We start from the raw sequence: 14758 nt of genomic DNA, 5'->3' as shown, positions 1-14758 counted from the left end.
TCAAAACCCTTCCCATACCCACAAGTACTGCGTCCTACATTCAGAGCCCTTCCCATACCCACGAGTACTGCGTCCTACATTCAGAACCCTTCCCATACCCACGAGTACTGCGTCCTACATTCCGAGCCCTTCCCATACCCACGAGTACTGCGTTCAAAACCCTTGCCATACCCACGAGTACTGCGTCCTACATTCAGAGCCCTTCCCATACCCACGAGTACTGCGTCCTACATGCAGAACCCTTCCCATACCCACGAGTACTGTGTCCTACATGCAGAACCCTTCCCATACCCACGAGTACTGCGTCCTACATGCAGAACCCTTCCCATACCCACGAGTACTGCGTCCTACTTTCAGAACCCTTCCCATACCCACGAGTACTGCGTCCTACATTCAGAACCCTTCCCATACCCACGAGTACTAAGTCCTACATTCGGTCTTACCATACCCACAAGCACTGTGCCCTACCTTCAGTGTTCAGTATTCCCTCACCCCTTGTGCCACAGGCAAGCATTGCATCTGCTCCCAGCTGAACAGGGGGGCCCTTCACTTCCGGCATTGCCTTTTACTTTCTACTTCTGGGAAAGTGCCTGCAACTAGGCCCCGGGTGATATTCACTTCTGGTGCACCCCTTCTCTCTACTTCCGGTGCACGAGCCTGCTTCTAGCCCCCGCCGGGTGATCATTCACTTCTCGTGTACCCCTTCACTCTCCACTTCCGGTGCAAGTGCCTGCTTCTAGCCCCCGCCGGGTGATCATTCACTTCTCGTGTACCCCTTCACTCTCCACTTCCGGTGCAAGTGCCTGCTTCTAGCCCCCGCCGGGTGATCATTCACTTCTGGTGTACCCCTTCACTCTCCACTTCCAGGCAAGCGCCTGCTTCTAGCCCCCGCCGGGTGATCATTCACTTCTGGTTTACCCCTTCACTCTCCACTTCCAATCAATCAATTTGTAAAGTGCGCTACTCACCCGTGAGGGTCTCAAGGCGCTGAAGGGAGGGGGGGGGGGGGTGCCGCTACTGCTCGACTAGCCAGGTCTTGAGGTGTTTCCTGAAGGTGAGATGGTCCTGGGTCAGTCGTAGGTGTGTGGGGAGGGAGTTCCATGTCTTGGCTGCCAGGTAGGAGAACGATCTTACTCCGGTGGTGGTTCTGCGAATCCGAGGGACGGTGGCGAGGGCGAGGCTGGTGGAGCGGAGCTGGCGGGTGGGAGTGTAGAACGACGGGAAACATCCTTTACAACGCAACTTTTACCGTGCAGTGCCTTTACGACGCAACTTTTACAACGCAAACCATTACAACGCATTGCGCTGGGGGGCGCTCTAGGATGGGGAATAGGTTTAATGTACTATCCAACACCTTCCCTACTATCCACGGGGACTGGAGTTGGAATAGTAAATTAAACTATTCACTATCCAGCGCCTCAAAGCACTATGCGTTGTAATGGTATGCGTTGTAAAACTTGCGATGTAAAAGCATGAGTTGTAAAGGCATGCGTTGTAATGTCGTACATCCAGAACGACAGGCGGTTGTTGAGGTATTCGGGGACCGAGTCGTGGAGCGCTTTGTGTGCGTGGGTGAGCAGCCTGAACGTGATCCTCTTGCTGATGGGGAGCCAGTGCAGGTTTCTCAGGTGGGCAGATATGTGGCTGTGGCGAGGGAAGTTTGAGGATGAGTTGTGCGGAGGCGTTCTGTATGCGTTGAAGGCGTTTCTGAAGTTTGGCTGTGGTTCCTGCGTATAGGGCGTTTCCGTAGTCCAGTCGGCTGGTGATGAGGGCCTGGGTGACCGTCTTTCTGGTTTCGGTGGAGATCCACCGGAAGATCTTTCGGAGCATGCGCAGGGTGTTGAAACATGAGGATGAGACTGCGTTGACTTGCTTGGTCATCGTGAGGGAGGAGTCCAGGATGAATCCCAGGTTGCGTGCGTGGTCCGTGGGTATCGGTGTGGTGCCCAGCGTCCTGGGCCACCAGGAGTCGTCCCAGGCGGATGGGGATTGTCCGAGGATGAGGACTTCCGTCTTGTCCGAGTTGAGCTTCAGACGGCTGATCTTCATCCATTCTGCGACATCTTTCATTCCGTCCTGGAAGTTGGCTTTGGCGGTGAGGGGGCCTTTGGTGAGGGAGAGTATCAGTTGGGTGTCGTTGGCGTAAGAGATGATGTTGATGTTGTGTTTGCGTGCGATGGCAGCGAGGGGGCTCATGTAGATGTTGAAGAGGGTAGGGCGGAGTAAGGAGCCCTGGGGTACGCCGCAGATGATCTTGGAGGCCTCGGGCGGAAGGGTGGGAGGCGGACTCTCTGGTTTCTGTCGGAGAGGAACGATTTGATCCAGTCTAGGGCCTTTCCTTGGATCCCAGTGTTGTAGAGGCGGGTTATTAGGGTGTGGTGGCAGACGGTGTCAAAGGCTGCCGAGAGGTCGAGGAGGATGAGGGCGGCTGTCTCTCCGTTGTCCATCAGGGTCCTGATGTCGTCGGTGGCTGCGATGAGGGTGGTCTCGGTGCTGTGGTTGGCTCGGAATCCGGACTGGGATGGGTCGAGCGAGTTGTTTTCTTCGAGGAATGCTGTCACAGCTGTTTGTTGACGGTCTTCTCGATGACTTTACCCGGGAAGGGGAGGAGAGAGATGGGGCGGAAGTTCTTGAGGTCTTTGGGGTCCGCTGTTGGTTTCTTCAGTAGGGCGTTGATTTCTGCGTGTTTCCAGCTTTCAGGGAATGTGGCTGACGTGAGGGAGTTGTTAATGATGTTCCGGTGGTGGGGTGCGATGATGGTGTCGGCTTTGTTGAAGATATGATGAGTGCATGGGTCGGAGGGGGAGCCGGAGTGGATGCTGTTCATGACGTGGGTGGGGTCTTCGGTGCTGATGGGGGTCCATGCGTTGAGGATGGAGTTGGGGGTAGTTGGTTTGGTGGTTGGGGGCGTGTCTGGGGTCCGAAGCTGTCGTGTATGTCTGTGGTCGTTGCTGGCGCTGGAATTGGGAAGCTCTTTGACGATGCTGAAGAGTTCCTTGCTGTTGTGGGCGTTGTTGTCCAGCCGCTCTTTGAATGAAGTCCTTTTGGTGGTGCGGATCATCTGGTGGTATTCGCGGGTGGCGGTCTTGAGGGCTGTCATGTTTTCTTGTGTCCGCTTGTGGCGCCAGGCTTTTTCGAGGATTCTGCACGATTTCTTTGCGATTTTGAGGGCGTCTGTGAACCATGCGGTTTTTCTGTTGCTAGTCTTGCCTGGGGGGGGGTTTCTTCAGAGGGGCGAGGTCGTCGACGCAGTTGGTGATCCACTGTGCGAGGTTGTGCGCTGCGTCGTTGGTGTCGGGGTGTCGGCAGGTGGGTTCTGGCTCAGCGATACGGTCAGTTGGTCTGTGGTGACTTTGCTCCAGCATCTGCGGGGGATCTGTGGTGTCTGGTGGTGGGAGGTGGTCTTTTTGAAGGTGAAGTGGATGCAGCTGTGGTCGGTCCAGTGTGGTCCGGAGGAGTGGCTGAAGGAGACGTGGTTGCTGGCGGAAAAGATAGGGTCGAGTGTGTGGCCGGCGAGGTTGGGTGGGCGTGTCCACCAGTTGCTTGAGTCCGAGGTTGTCGAGCAGGGTGGTGGTGTTGCTGTCGTTGTTTTTCTCCAGGTGGAAGTTCAGGTCCCCTAGGAGGATGTACCCTGGAGAGGCTAGGGCGTGTGGGCTGATGAAGTCGGCGATGGTCTCGCTGAATTGTGTTCCTGGGCCCAGGGGTCGGTAGATGAGGGTGGTCTGGGGATCGGTGTGGATCTGGAAGTGTAGGTGTTCGGCGGCGGTGAGTGTGTCTTCGGCATTGGTCGTGACGCTGATGTTGTTCCTGTAGATGATGGCGGCGACTCCGGTTTTGTTGACGCGGTCCTTCCGGGTGATTTTGTAGCTGTCCGGGATGGCTATGGCGATGTCGGGGGCCCAGGAGGCGTTCATCCAGGTTTCCGTGAGGAAGGCGACGTCTGGAGCTGTTGTGTCGAGAAGTTCCCAGAGTTGGACGGCGTGTTTGTGGACGGAGCGGGTGTTGAGCAGGATGCACTTGAGGTGGTTGTTGTTGTCGTTGCTGTGTTTGGTGGGTGGGGTGCAGGTACGGAGGCAGGTGAATTTGCAGGCTTGGCAGGTAAAGGGTCCATGGGTGCGCTTCGGGGTGGCTTGGTAGCATGCGGGTGGTTGACCGGTGTTGAGTGCGTTGAGGGAGGCGCAGTCGTATCTCAGTCGGGCAGCTTGGCTTCGGCGGGGGCCAGGGGTTCTGGCGCTGGGCGCGGTCTAACCGCGGACGGGCGCAGACGTGCTTGCCTTTGGCGCACCCGCTGCGCGCGTCCGCAGCCGCACAGTGGCCTCCATTAAGAAGGGGCGAGGGAGGGAGGAGCAGGTGGGAGGGGAAGCGGGGGTCCAATCAGGCGCGGGGGGCGGGCCGCAGGGGAGGCAGCGGCGGGAGAAAAAACTGTGGGAAAGTAGAGGCAGAAAGGGGGCATCAAGGGGGGTGCTGACGCGGTGGGGGAGCGACCTGGTCTGTGACCAGGGTCGAGGTTCGCTCCCTTAGTGCGCAGCGCCCTCCCTTAAGAAGGGGCGAGGGAGGGAGGAGCAGGTGGGAGGGGAAGCGGGGGTCCAATGAGGCGCGGGGGCGGGGCCGAAGGGGAGACAGCGGCGGGAGAAAAAATGGCGGGAAAGTAGAGGCAGCAAGGGTGGTGCTGACGTGGTGGGGGAGCGACCTGGCCTGAGACCAGGGTTGAGGGTAGCTCCCTTAGTGCGCAGCGCCCTCCCTTAAGAAGGGGCGAGGGAGGGAGTAGCAGGTGGGAGGGGGAGCGGGGGTCCAATCAGGCGCAGGAGGCGGGGTCGCAGGGGAGGCAGTTGCGGGAGGAGGGAAAAAAACGGCGGGAAAGTAGAGGCAGCAAGGGGGCAGCAAGGGTGGTGCTGACGCGGTGGGGGAGCGACCTGGCCTGTGACCAGGGTCGAGGGTCGCTCCCTTAGTGCGCAGCGCCCTCCCCTAAGAAGGGGCGAGGGAGGGAGGAGCAGGTGGGAGGGGGAGCGGGGGTCCAATCAGGCACGGGTGGCGGGCCGCAGGAGAGGCAGCGGCGGGAGCCTGCCAGGTAATATTCACTTCTGGTGTACCCCTTCACTTTCTACTTCTGGGCAAGCACCTGCTTCTAGCCTGCCAGGTGATCATTCACTTCTGCTGTACCCCTTCACTCTACTTCCGGTGCAAGCGCCTGCTTCTAGCCCCCGCCGGGTGATGATTCACTTCTGATGTACCCCTTCACTCTACTTTCGGTGCAAGCGCCTGCTTCTAGCCCCCGCCGGGTGATGATTCACTTCCGATGTACCCCTTCACTCTACTTCCGGTGCAAGCGCCTGCTTCTAGCCTTCCGGGTAATATTCACTTCTGGTGTACCCCTTCACTCTATACTTCCGGGCAAGCGCCTGCTTCTACCCTGTATGTCAGAATGCAAACCCTTATGTTTGTTCATGAAGCCCTCACCCACCAACCTGGTTGGTGGCATGCTTCATCATCGGGCCCACCCAGTGACACCGATTGTGTCCCGGGTGTGCTACGACGCCTTGATACAGCGGAGCAAGTATGTTACTGAAAGTGCACTGTGGTGAAGTGATAGTGAAAGGTTAAAAGCTATACAGGGATCCCAGTACCCGAGGGTAAATGTAAACTTTAATAACTGGGCCACTGCTAGCATTAAAAAAGGCTGCTGGATGGTTTAGGAGTATCTATTAGGGTCTCCCGCATCCAAGTGTGGTCTACATGTTTCAGCCAGGCCTTTTTGATTAAAACTGGCTTTCCTCAGGATCAAGAGACGTGGTGGTGCAATTTTCTTAATTTAAGTGAATGTGTGATTTTGAAAAATGTGAAGCACTGGCTAAAGTGCTCTGTGTACGAGGGGGATTCCCTCTTAGAGCATCACTGGACATACAACATGTATGACAGTACAAACATACAAGAAAGAGTCTTAAAAAGGAGGTACATATTCACAAACGGTCTTATTGCAGATTTCTATTGTGCAGTGATGACGATGAAAAACCGGCAAGTAGTGTAGCCATATTGGTGGTATGGCCAGAGTGAGAGATATCGTATAAGCATTAAAGTTTGGGTGGTGGGCTAGGCATCGTCAGCACAACAACCCAAGCATGGAGTGGTAGGTGCATAAAGAGAAAAATATCCTCACGTCGGCTAATAGCCATAAATGCCCCATGGAGTAGACCTGGCAGTGCTATTGGCCCTATAAAGATAAAGGGTCCTCAGGAGGTCAGTGACCTGAAAAGTAAGAGCTTACCCGGGCCGTAGCTGCAGCGCTAGTGTTCTCGCGATACTTTCGGTCGGCATCTGCGGTAAACGTCTTGCTGTCTCTGGGACCTCCGTAAGAATGCCACGGGCCGTGTTCGTGCCTTTAAGGTCCATGTAAATTCACAAATAGGCTAGTCTAAATTGTAACATTTGTAGGTCTGTAATGGTAAGTAGGTGCGTCAGTGATGACATGTACCTGAAGTAGCACAAGCAGCAGTGGTCTCCTGAGAAATATCTTTTGACCTGGCACTTGTTCTACTACAAATTAAGAACTTTCTTAGATCTTAGCCCCTTGGGTGTGTGCTAATGGGCTATTATGTTGGTGTTCCGGTAGCTTTGTGGCCCAACACTCTCCTAACAGAGTGGAGCCTTAAAGGAGGAAGGAATATTGTCTGAACGCAAAGGCAAAATATAAAGAACTACTTGTACAGTATAAGGGCCTAATAAAAACAGCCAAAATAAAAATGTTCTCTGAAAATACAAGCTCAGCAAAAAATTCAAACAGAGAACTTTTTTAAACAGTTCAATCCTTGTCAAAATTGAATAATCGGAGCTCTCAATTCCGGCCAATCTTTCTGCAACAAGTTGGCAATGTTTTTTCTGTCAAAAGTCAATGCCATTTTTCAAAAACGTTCACCTCCTTTAAATGCACTAAGTACAGTTGACGTCTTAACATATGCCAAAGAACTGGATGTACTGCAAACACCCTGCTTTTTAACTAAACCACTATTTGTAAGTTTTTCACCTCTTACTAAGGATAAAACAATCAGTCTTATTAGCTTCATCAAATCAGGAGTGCCTTCAGATCCCTGCCCACCACAGGTTATTAAGCAGGTAGCAAATGTAGTGGCCGATCAGCTTATGAAATGACTAAACGTAATATTGAGTATAGGGCACTTCCCAATTTTATGAAAGAAGGCATCTATCCTACTATTGGTGAAAAAACCCACTCTGGATCCAGCAAACATGGAAAAAAATAGGCCCATATAACTCGCCTACCTTTCCCTCCAAAAATTGGAGAAAGCGATGAATGAGGAGATGCTAGCCTTTTTGGATGTGAACATGCTGCTTGATTCCTCACAGTGTGGTTTCAGAGCAAATCATGGCACAGAGTCTGCCTTGGTAGCGGCCTCGGAGGAAGTCAGAATGGCAGTTGACAAGGGGGGGGGGGAAGAGTGGCTCTGATTCTACTAGATCTATCTGCCGCCTTTGATACGGTCCACCACTCACTCCACATAGAGAGGCTTCTATTATTCCGTTTCAGAGACTCGGCCCTGGCTCTGTGGAGCTCATTTTTGAGTAACAGACCGCAGCGGTGGAGCTGGGGCATGCAAGTTCCATACCTTTCTCTTTACCCTGTGGTGTTCCTCAGAGGTCCTCTCTTAGTCCCACGCTGTTTAACATCTATGTCAGCCCTCTTGTTAATCTGATTCATAGCTTTAGTCTGGCTGTCTTTTCCTGTGCTGATGATACTCAGATAGCGGTATCTATTTCATATGACGTAAACAAAGAAGCAATGTAACTGTATGTCCCAAGTTGGGCTATGAATGCAAAATAATTGTCTGAAACTGAACTCGGACAAAATCGAGGTGATGCTTTTCGGTAAAGAGACCAACTTCTAGAATGACTCCTGGTGGCCGTCGAGCCTGGGCACGTTACCTGTTCTGATCCAGAAAGTAAGAAACCTAGGAGTTATTTTTGACTCAAAACTAAATTTTTGGGAGGAAACAAATTCAACCACCTCTTCAGGTTTCTTTGTACTGAAGGTTTTGAAAAACATCTTTCCATATATTACCACTGATCTGCAAAAACAGTAACAACAGCACTTGTGTTATCAAAACTGGATTATTGCAATGCTCTATTTGGGGGCTCATAATTGTGTGATAAAGAAATTACAGGTGTTACAAAATGCGACGGCAAGATTGCTGCTCAGAATCCCTAAATGTAACTCTGTTGCACAATCCCTGCGGGAGCTACATTGGCTCCATGTGAAAAAGAGAATTATTTTTAAGGCGATCTGTATAGTCTACAAACCCCTACACCAGACTGGCCCGAAGTACTTTCAGGATCTTTTTTCCTGTTACAGGCCAAGCAGAAATCTTAGATCTAGCTCCTCACGATGGGTCCTCGTACCCAGATCAAATAAAGCAAGATGGGGAGGAGGGGCTTTTCCCACAGGGGCAGCAACATGCTGGAACTCACTATCTTTTCAGCTGCGCTATCAACCTTTGCTGATGCAATTCATGGAGCAGCTGAAGTCCTGGCTATGTACCGAAGATGTCGATGTATTTCTCTGTCGCACTCTGACGACGTCGGTATTGGACTGGCTTCTGATGTTCTGCCTGTAGTGCCAAGACACCGTAGGGTATTCGCGTGCTTTACAAAATCATTTCATTCATTCATTCCACACTCTGACCAACCACAAGCTGCTGTGTTTGGGTCTCGCTTGTACATTACCCCGGTATGCGTAACACCTTGCGCATGGGGGGCAGGGCTCCCATGGAGACGCTTAACATGTACTTAAAGGTTCATTGGTCCTGATGACGTCTTCTTGACCTTGCTGTGAGACATGTTGACCCTGGTTTGCATGTAGGCATTGCCATGTAACCTGTTTGTAATACATGCTAGTCAGTGTTTCCTAGACACATTTGCTCACTAGGCACTATGAGTTAGTTTAGCCAGAAGCTCCGCCCCTCTCCTCTGTCAGGTCCCAGCCTACATACATTGGAAGAGCTGGAACTGTGGGCTTTGCTTTCGTTGTTCCTTCTTTTGAGAGCCTGGGTTTGCTCCCGTTTCCCTCACACTCCTTTTAAGCACATTATCTGCAGAGTTCACCCAGTGCTTCCCTTCCTGCCCAGCCGGTGAGTCAAGCTGCTCTCACCACTGGGAGTGTTGTGGGATTGACTAATCCTGGGGCGGGGGGGAAGGTTGCCCACAATTTAACCCTGTGCCTTAACTCTTTATGCTTATCCATTTTTTTCGTTTTTAATCTCCAGTTATTGTTTACCTCTTGGTATTATTTCCTCAATATTTTACTATCCCAGGTGTAACTCAGTCACATGCTGCAGTGTGTTAAAGGAAGCCCTCTGTGGATGGCTCTGGCCAAGCAGGTGTTTGGAGAGTTCACCTGCCTGACGAATTTTTTGGGTGGACCCTACCAGACCGCACAGGCTTTCTGGTTGCAAAGACATATTATGGACAAGGGAACCAAAAGCAGCTCTGGCCAAAATGCTCAAGCCTACTCCTTCTCTCGCGCCATCTCTCTTTCCAGCTATCCATTCTCTTGCTACTGCTCTCCTCTCCCTCCCTGATCTTTCTCTCCCTCTCTCCCTCCCTCTCTCTTCTCCCTCTCTTTTCCCTCTCTGATCTTTCTCTCTCTCTCTCTCTCTCTCTCTCTCTCCTCCCTCTCTGATCTTTCTGTCTCTGATCTTTCTCTTTCTTCTCCATCTCTGATCTTTCTCCCTTCTCTCTCTCTCCCTTCCTTCCTCCTTCCCTGTGCCTGCTCCAATTAATGTCCGGAAGCTGGGGAAGTGACAGAGGCACCAGGAGCTGCCAGGGCTTTCTAAACTGGCCTTCAAGGGCTTCAGCCTAGCATGTAAAGGTTTGTCTGACCCGGATTGTGGGCGTACCAACAACACAGGGGCTTGCAGTCCGCCCATTGCTTACCATTGGCTGACTTTACTGTCACTCGGATTTGCTGATTTTCCCTTGGATGCTTTCCTTGTTTCAGCCTGTCCATCTTGTGCTCGTCCCTCCCATGGAGTATACAGTCTTTTCAAGCTCTTTGATTGGCTGGCATCTTCACTTCTTCTGCCCCCTTTTAGAGACCTGCTTTTCTGTTTTTGTTTAAATACTCCATGAGTGTGTTGCGGTCTCCCTCACGTGTTTTTATCGCGTCACGTTGCTCTCTCCCATGTGCTACTCTACCCCCACTTGCACTCATGTTCCTCTCTCTCACGTGCTTCAACCCCTTGTTTTTTCTCTCTGCATCACATTGCTCTTCCCCGTGCTCTCCCCCAGCTGACATTTTCTCCCCCGCCTGCCGTGTTGCTTGTCTCCCCCGCCTGCCGTGTTGCTTGTCTCCCCCGCCTGCCGTGTTGCTTGTCTCCCCCGCCTGCCGTGTTGCTTGTCTCCCCCGCCTGCCGTGTTGCTTGTCTCCCCCGCCTGCCGTGTTGCTTGTCTCCCCCGCCTGCCGTGTTGCTTGTCTTTCCCGCCTGCCGTGTTGCTTGTCTCCCCCGCCTGCTGTGTTGCACTACCCACCACCCCCTCCCAAAACTGCTCCTTAATTTAATTTTGTTTTGTAAAGCACTCTTGTACTAAGTTTCGAAAGAGCACTTTCACTTTACTTTGTTTAATTTGCTGATCCATCTCGGAGTGTCATTTGTAGGCGTGCACATTCGTGTTAACTTTAACTTTTCTTTTTTTCTTTTAGCCATGCTGCTCATAAGGCAGTATACTGTACAGCCTGGCTAAAAACACCGGCAAAGCCAATGGGTCTATAGGCGCGACCGATTGGCTTTGCCAATGCTTGTTATTAAAAAAATGTGTTGTATAAAGTTACTGCAACATCTTCATTTAGCATCTGCTTTGGTTTGACAGTCACATTTTTGTGCAGAGTGTACACCACGAAGGGAACAACTCTCTGGTTCAGATTTGTATTGTATTTTCTAACACAAACTGTAGGACAATGTAACCCAAAGAAACACTTGGAACCCGATAAAACACTAAATCTGTTTCATCAATTTTTCTTTTTCATTTTTGTTCACCCCCTCAGTGTGTCACTTGTATGCCCAAACTAGCCTGCACATCCTTGTGTCTACCCACACATTCACATTGTATTCCCATCCGCTTGCACATGTATGACTCCATCCATAGGCCTGCGTGTGCATGTTGTGTGTCTGCGTGTGTTAGTTGTATGTATTCATGAACAGCAAGATAGGTGAAGGAGGCAACCTTTGTGCTTGACATTAACTGCATCTGCTGGGCACGAGGTGGAATCTCAGAAACCTCATCCTTCCAGGATTGGTTGTTAAATAGAGGACCATTGAATTGCATAACAGAAACACCACTCACACCACAAACCTGAGGCATATTGTGGAATTAAAGCAAGTTTTGTCTATGTACCTGTGGGTCTGTTGGTCTCTGGGCGCGGTTCCCTGTATCTATTTGTGTGTCTGTGCGGTTGTCTGTGTCACAACCAGAGTGTGCTTGGATCCCTGTAGGTGTCCTGCACTGTGCACGTGTGCTCCTAAGTTGTGTCTATGCCTAGATCTTTTCTACTAAAGCAAAACCTATGAGCTTCGGCGTACTTGTTTGAGGGGGTCTCTCGCCATCCTCCACTAAGCTGTTTGCCTCACTTCCATCACTTGCTCTTCTCCGGTACTTTGCTTCCCTTCCTTTGTTTCTGCATTTTGCTTCTTCATTTCCTTTGTTTCTGCATCTCTCACTCTTCTGCACTTCGCATCCCTTCCTTGCTCTGTACTTGTGATTAACTCTGTTTTTTCTCTTCCCTGCTCCGGGCTTCCATCATTTGCACTTCTCTTGTATTGTGTTTCCTTCCTTTGCTCCTACCCTTGCTTTGTCATTCATTTCAGTTCTATCTCCTGTTCTACACTTCACTTCCTACGCTCGCTCCTCACTTCACTTCTATCGCTTGATCTGCACCTCACTTCATTCGCTCGCTCTTCTACTTATCGCCTCCCTCCCATTTCTTGCTCTGTCCTTGCATGTTGCTTCACTGTTCTTTCTCTGCCCTGGCTTCCATCACCCTCCACCCCTGCATCTGTTAATCTCTTGCTCTGCTCCTGCACCTCACTTCTGTCACCCATTCACTCCAGCTTCTCTTCTCACTTCAGCACTGCTCCTGCACCTTCATTTCTTGCCACCTCCTGCTCCTGGTTTTGGCGCATCCTCCTTGCCTGGCAATGGGTTCATCCACTCCTCACCTCCTTTCATCGCTCAGTCCAGTAGTTCTCCCTTCCATGGCTCCCTCCTGCTCCTCTGTCCTCGCCTCCTTTCATTGCTCAGTCCAGTAGTTCTCCCGTCCATCGCCCCCTCCTGCTCCTCTGCCCTCGCCTCCTTTCATCGCTCAGTCCAGTAGTTCTCCATTCCGTCGCTCCATTCCGTCGCTCCCTCCTGCTCCTCTGTCCTCACCTCCTTTCATTCCTCAGTCCAGTAGTTCTCCATTCCATCGCTCCCTCCTGCTCCTCTGTCCTCGCCTCCTTTCATTGCTCAGTCCAGTAGTTCTCCCTTCCATCGCCCCCTCCTGCTCCTCTGCCCTCGCCTCCTTTCATCGCTCAGTCCAGTAGTTCTCCATTCCGTCGCTCCATTCCGTCGCTCCCTCCTGCTCCTCTGTCCTCACCTCCTTTCATCGCTCAGTCCAGTAGTTCTCCATTCCATCGCTCCCTCCTGCTCCTCTGTCCTCGCCTCCTTTCATTGCTCAGTCCAGTAGTTCTCCATTCCGTCGCTCCCTCCTGCTCCTCTGTCCTCGCCTCCTTTCATTGCTCAGTCCAGTAGTTCTCCATTCCGTCGCTCCCTCCTGATCCTCTGTCCTCGCCTCCTTTCATTGCTCAGTCCAGTAGTTATCCATTCCGTCGCTCCCTCCTGCTCCTCTGTCCTCGCCTCCTTTCATTGCTCAGTCCAGTAGTTCTCCCTTCCGTCGCTCCCTCCTGCTCCTCTGTCCTCGCCTCCTTTCATCGCTCAGTCCAGTAGTTCTCCATTCCGTCGCTCCATTCCGTCGCTCCCTCCTGCTCCTCTGTCCTCGCCTCCTTTCATTGCTCAGTCCAGTAGTTCTCCATTCCGTCGCTCCCTCCTGATCCTCTGTCCTCGCCTCCTTTCATTGCTCAGTCCAGTAGTTATCCATTCCGTCGCTCCCTCCTGCTCCTCTGTCCTCGCCTCCTTTCATTGCTCAGTCCAGTAGTTCTCCCTTCCGTCGCTCCCTCCTGCTCCTCTGTCCTCGCCTCCTTTCATCGCTCAGTCCAGTAGTTCTCCATTCCGTCGCTCCCTCCTGCTCCTCTGTCCTCGTCTCCTTTCATTGCTCAGTCCAGTAGTTCTCCATTCCGTCGCTCCATTCCGTCGCTCCCTCCTGCTCCTCTGTCCTCACCTCCTTTCATCGCTCAGTCCAGTAGTTCTCCATTCCATCGCTCCCTCCTGCTCCTCTGTCCTCGCCTCCTTTCATTGCTCAGTCCAGTAGTTCTCCATTCCGTCGCTCCCTCCTGCTCCTCTGTCCTCGCCTCCTTTCATTGCTCAGTCCAGTAGTTCTCCATTCCGTCGCTCCCTCCTGATCCTCTGTCCTCGCCTCCTTTCATTGCTCAGTCCAGTAGTTATCCATTCCGTCGCTCCCTCCTGCTCCTCTGTCCTCGCCTCCTTTCATTGCTCAGTCCAGTAGTTCTCCCTTCCGTCGCTCCCTCCTGCTCCTCTGTCCTCGCCTCCTTTCATCGCTCAGTCCAGTAGTTCTCCATTCCGTCGCTCCCTCCTGCTCCTCTGTCCTCGTCTCCTTTCATTGCTCAGTCCAGTAGTTCTCCATTCCGTCGCTCCCTCCTGCTCCTCTGTCCTCGCCTCCTTTCATTGCTCAGTCCAGTAGTTTTCCATTCCGTCGCTCCCTCCTGCTCCTCTGTCCTCGCCTCCTTTCATTGCTCAGTCCAGTAGTTCTCCATTCCGTCACTCCCTCCTGCTCCTCTGTCCTCGCCTCCTTTCATTGCTCAGTCCAGTAGTTCTCCATTCCGTCGCTCCCTCCTGCTCCTCTGTCCTCACCTCCTTTCATCGCTCAGTCCAGTAGTTCTCCGTTCCGTCGCTCCCTCCTGCTCCTCTGTCCTCGCCTCCTTTCATTGCTCAGTCCAGTAGTTCTCCATTCCGTCGCTCCCTCCTGCTCCTCTGTCCTCTCCTCCTTTCATTGCTCAGTCCAGTAGTTCTCCCTTCCATCGCCCCTCCTGCTCCTCTGTCCTCGCCTCCTTTCATCGCTCAGTCCAGTAGTTCTCCCTTCCATCGCCCCCTCCTGCTCCTCTGCCCTCGCCTCCTTTCATCGCTCAGTCCAGTAGTTCTCCCTTCCATTGCTCCCTCCTGCTCCTCTGTCCTCACCTCCTTTCATCGCTCAGTCCAGTAGTTCTCCCTTCCGTCGCTCCATTCCGTCGCTCCCTCCTGCTCCTCTGTCCTCACCTCCTTTCATCGCTCAGTCCAGTAGTTCTCCATTCCATCGCTCCCTCCTGCTCCTCTGTCCTCGCCTCCTTTCATTGCTCAGTCCAGTAGTTCTCCATTCCGTCGCTCCCTCCTGCTCCTCTGTCCTCGCCTCCTTTCATTGCTCAGTCCAGTAGTTCTCCATTCCGCCGCTCCCTCCTGCTCCTCTGTCCTCGCCTCCTTTCATTGCTCAGTCCAGTAGTTCTCCATTCCGTCGCTCCCTCCTGCTCCTCTGTCCTCGCCTCCTTTCATTGCTCAGTCCAGTAGTTCTCCATTCCGTCGCTCCCTCCTGCTCCTCTGTCCTCACCTCCTT

At 52.5% G+C, this 14758-nt stretch overlaps 1 protein-coding gene across 4 annotated transcripts in view; it reads left to right on the top strand.

The window, feature by feature from the left end:
- ABL1 (ABL proto-oncogene 1, non-receptor tyrosine kinase) overlaps nt 1-14758 on the top strand; it is a 255023-nt gene that overhangs the window by 189025 nt on the left and 51240 nt on the right. The window lies entirely within an intron of this gene.

The sequence above is a fragment of the Lissotriton helveticus genome, chromosome 5_1, assembly GCF_964261635.1.
Source record: "Lissotriton helveticus chromosome 5_1, aLisHel1.1, whole genome shotgun sequence".
Classification (NCBI taxonomy): Eukaryota; Metazoa; Chordata; class Amphibia; order Caudata; family Salamandridae; genus Lissotriton; species Lissotriton helveticus.
Note: the sequence above shows the minus strand (reverse complement) of the source record. Positions and strands in the feature narration are given on the sequence as shown.